This window comes from Mastigoproctus giganteus, chromosome 10 (genome assembly GCF_048544385.1).
Source record: "Mastigoproctus giganteus isolate SK-2022 chromosome 10, ASM4854438v1, whole genome shotgun sequence".
NCBI classification, from domain to species: Eukaryota; Metazoa; Arthropoda; class Arachnida; order Uropygi; family Thelyphonidae; genus Mastigoproctus; species Mastigoproctus giganteus.
The window spans coordinates 14,076,964-14,082,011 of record NC_143584.1 but is presented as its reverse complement, the minus strand read 5'-3'; the positions used below and the strand labels follow the sequence as shown (position 1 = coordinate 14,082,011).

At 38.2% G+C, this 5,048-nt stretch overlaps 1 non-coding gene across 1 annotated transcript; it reads right to left on the bottom strand.

Annotated features, from left to right (window-relative positions):
* On the bottom strand, positions 1 to 163 carry LOC150078772 (U1 spliceosomal RNA). Its single transcript, XR_016547593.1, has one exon. It is a non-coding gene; the product is annotated as a U1 spliceosomal RNA (small nuclear RNA).
* Between the last annotated feature and the right edge of the window lie 4,885 nt (positions 164 to 5,048).

The following is a 5,048-nucleotide window of genomic DNA, read 5'->3' as shown; positions in this document are numbered from 1 at the left end:
AAGGGGTTAGCGCGAACGCAATCCCCCAAAACAAAAATTCCACGCTCCATCTATCCCAGTTTGGGAAAGTGGCAGATTTCAGCCAACCCTAAGTGCTATGGGTTGGCCTCTCCCTGAGGGATCCCCCTTACTGATCAGGGAGTCCCCAGCGCCAGGTAAGTATGTTGGGTGATTTCTTGGGTCGGTTGGCTAAGAACCATATGTACACTAGAGATTGGGGTGTTTATGAAATTAATTGTATGTTAATTAATTTCATGAAATATTATAAAAAGCTAAATAGTGTATAATTTTAAATATTCTTTCAATGTGGTTTTAAGGAAAAATTTAAAATGTTCTCTATATACGTTCGTAGCAGATTCAAAACATCTTTACATTTAAGGAGCTCTGTGGGTCAGCGGAGTTCAATGTCAGTAATCATTATCTGTATTTTGCAGTCACGTGGTCTCGAACTCGACTTGGTTTGAAAAAGGACCCGACCCTTTTTCAAACCAAGTGCATGTCCACAGAGATATGAATTTCCTTCTGCCAAGCTAATTTGTTTTAGGCAATAAATACTGCAGATGCCAAAATTGTCCAAAATAAAATCTTCAAATTTCTACTTGTAGAAATTGGGGGTTAAATTAAAGGAAACATAAATCACTATGACATAGTGTGATGACCCTGAAAATTTTGTATTTCACAAAAAATTAAATCAGTACACTTAGTTGAGCAATAAAAACATTTATTCAGTGAAGTCAGAAAATAAAAAACAAAGTCGTTGGCAATTAAGACGAAGGATTTGCAGTGTTCAATTATTTTTAAAGTTAAAATGATCAATAGGTTTATCCTAATTATCATTTTAACTAAGATCTGCTGTTAATGCCATCATTTTGATAGAATTAGCATAATTTGTAAAGTAACTGTGAGGCACCAAAAATTTGCAGTTAGTTAGCGTGTTGTGTTAGTATTCCTTACCGATCATATGAAAACACATTGCTAACCAAATCTAGATAACAGCTGTGGTCATTGAAGTGATATTTGGTTGGTTGTGGTGTCGGCTTATTCCTACATAATACTCTAAGGAAAACGTCCTCACTCCAATCTGACTGACAGAGGTCAGTCATGAAAACATTAACCATGGGTTCAAGTGCCACTCGATGTTCCAGTGACTGGTTAAGATATTGGATTCCAGGGCCACAGTGAGCCACCTTAGTACTTAAGCAACCAGTCGGGGCAGAGGAATAGGATGCTTTACAGTTGGCCATTGTCGGATTTTCCAAAGGCTTCACGTTTACTCCTGTTAGCATCGGCAGCTGTATAAGACAGGAAATAGAGAGAATGCACAGAATTAAACTCATTCCACTTTCTGTTCTTCTTGAAGTTGCGTCAATCAGCGAGGGCTTCTGAAAGATGAACAAAATTTAAATGAAATGCTCCATCTCGTTTGAATATGCAGACAATAATAGTAAATATAAGAATATGTGATTTGGGAAATAACTATTTGTCACACTCCAGCGTTTTAATGTTTGGTCCAGCGTTTTAGAATTACGACTAGACTATTATGAAGGAGCACACCTTGGATTAATTACTCATATTTCAACAACCTCTTAAAACTGAATTTTGGAACCTTAAACAAATAATCAAAAACTGCAGTAACAAATATTATTAGGCTATAAAATTAGATTGGGGTGAGGATACAAATATCATATAATGCACTCAGCAAGAAAAATATTGATATATTCTAACAGGTTATAAGTTGCAGGTGAAAATAACAATAAGGAGTGCAAAGGAAGACCAAATATTGGTGAGTAGTCATTTGTTGTAAAGGCTTCTGAGCTGACCATATCACGTCTACGAGTTGCGATTATGCAACTGGAGTTTGAACAGGTCATCACCGTGCGGCTGGACGGTCCAAGTACAGGTATTTGACCCCCACCCCTCCAGAGTCAGAGTCTTAAAGCATCCTATAACAGAATAAAAAAAAACAATCGATGCATATGTGCCTTTTTAATGGGGTTGTAGAGTAGCGGGTGTGTTTTGCTAACCGCAGGTGTTAACGTCAACCTAGGCCATATACCAGAGACCAATACCAGAGGATGGCAGTACACTCCCACAGCTATTATTCAGCTAATGTATTACCAAAACGCAAGGACCTCATAGTTTTTCCAGCAGGTTGCTTCAGACAAATTTACCTCTCTGAGATAGATTACAGTTAATGGTCATTCATCACAAAGGCAGGATTGTGCTTACGTCAACGCCCCATCACCACTTTCTTCGTGCACAGCAACTTAAAAGGCAGAATCGGCTGGGATGAACAACGGCGATTGTCTTTAGTAATCAGCCAAGGTTCTATTTGGTTACTGATGGTCAAAGAATCCGTGTGTGGCGAAGATGAAATGGTGTCCCTGCCTGCATCAAAAAATCACACAAATCGTGATATAGGGTACCATCTCTTAAGTTAGCCATTCATCATTAATGTTTGCTAAAGTAATTTCACTGGCCAAGGTTATATTGAATCTGCATTTTGTTGTTGTGGACATCTTTACCCTTTCTCAAATGACACATGGGGGAACATAAATTTTAACTGGAAAGATGTGAAAATTTTTCAATCAAGGGGCAATTGGTTATTGGAACGACTTCCATTAGTATGGCGCATGTGAATAATTTGAATAAATTTAAAGAAGTATTAAACAATTAGAAAGAAGCGATACCTTAATTTCATTATCGTGGTGGGACTATATTGTGTAGACAGTGCGCGATAGCACAGTGGTATTGTCACCGTCCTCTCCATACCAGGTGGAAAAGGTCTGGGTTCGAATCCCGTCGATAACACGAGGAACTTTTATGGACTTTTTTCACTCCGTGGCTGAGTTAGTCAGTCTCAGGCGTAGACAGCAAGGTTCCCCCCAGAAACTGGGGTTTTTAGTCCAGCAAAACAGGCAAATCAACCAGAGAACATACACAATTCACAGACACGATACAAATGGGTATAATCTGTAGAGAAGTCTAGGATATAAGAAACTTGTCCAAGGGATGTACAAGGACCGAGGATTTCTGGGATCGTTATCCATCTTTAAAAACAGTTGGTACTATCCATCCTAGATTATACAGTGTCGTTTGGTCACCACATCAAAACTTTCAAATTGGAGTCTATAAAAGTAAACTTCAAACGATTTCTGTGTTGTCATACCTCGTGGGTAGTTGGTTGGATTGCCATTCTGCCCACACTGGGTGGAAAAGACCTGAGTTCTAGTTCCATCGATGACCGGAGGAATTTTTATGAGCCTTTTTTACAACGTGGCTGAGGCAGTCGGTTTCAGGCAAGGACAGCATGGTTTTTTCTCCCGAAAACTCGGATTTTTCGTCCATCAAACAGAGAATCGACCTCAGAACACACGCAATTTACAGAAACTATACACGGAGCAATATGGCCTTAGTCGCTGATGCACCTGAAACTCTATTACAACAACAACTGTGTTTTCACAAGCATAATCGCAAGGAATATTCATACTATATAAGAAAAGTTTGCTTATTATCACTTCGTATACTGAGGAAGATGTATGGACTGCAGTTTAGTGAAGACAATCGAATGATTAGTACTCAAGCAAGATATACAGCTTGCTTGCTGTATATCTTGCTTCACATGCGTTTTAATTTAAGTAATACCTCTGATGTATGTAGAGAACATAATAAGCACATAAGATAAGCAAAATATGACACTTAATCGTGAAGCAAATATTACAATTTTCACTCTTTCTCCCAAGTGATGTAGAGAAACTTACCTTACTTATAAAAAGCCAAATAAATCACTGTTTTATGACTAAAATCACTGAACAAACAACACGTTGTTGGAATAACGTCAAGCGATTTATTTCACAAATATTTATTGACAAACGTGACTAGCGACCTCTAGTGTTACAATATGAAAGAGATGTAAGAATGTCGCATATTGATTGACTCAACAGGAGTTCAAATTTTTATATAAATGGTAAAATTGTAATTATAATAATATAATCAGAAATAGAAACGGGACGTTCATTTTAGGGGATCCGAATGACTATAAATCCTTCGTCTTCTGAGGATAATCATGCGTTTTTTTTGTATAAAACAGAATCATTAACTATTAATTTTTGAGTAAATCTCTAAATGATATCCTTTCGTGGAAACTAATAAGTGAGTATTTTCTTAACCTTGTTGGAACTTTTTAAGAAGTTGCTTTTGAAGTGTTAAGAAAATCGAGAAAAAATTTTGATCAGTTCACGGTGGCATAAATTTGAAAAAAAAAAAAAAAAAGATATCAATCAGGAATGAGCTCCCTCATTATTGGAGTAACTTAAAGTAATGTTAAGAGGTTTCTTTATGTTAGGACATCTCCAGTAAAACAAACATTGGTGTCTTGAAAAGTCCTAATCTATAAATTCCAATATTTCTACTGTTTCCAAAATGTATTTTGAGAAATATAAAGACTTCACAGCGCGCCCACAGTTGGTACAACTGCCGTCCTCCCCCACACCGGCTGGAAAAGACCTAAGTTTGAGTCCCGTCGATAACGGGAGGAATTGGTTGAGTTAGCAGATCTCAGGCAAGGATAGCATGGTTTGTTCTCACAGAAATTTGGGTTTCTTCGTCCAGCAAACAGAAAATCGACCACAGAACACATGCACTTTACAGACAATATACACGGAGCAATATAGATTGCCCTACCATTAATAAACCGGACATTCCTCCATGGATGGGGAAGCAGGTCCTATGCATGCAACACGTTACAGAACCTGCCATAAATATGCACACTGGGCTTCGAACAGACAATTGCAAAAGTGGGCATACAAGATGACACGTTCAACAGAATTAACAGAGTTCCAACGTGGAATGATAGTAGGATGCCACATAAGCAAGCGTTGTGTACGAGACATCGCAGTCACCCAGAAGATCCCTAAATCAATGGTTAGTGACGTCATATGCAAATGGCAGAGGAATGGGACTGAATCTGCTGGTAAACCCCAAAATTAACAGAACGGGACAAGAGAATTATGGCTAGACGCCGATAAACGTGGTGTAAGGAGCGCGAA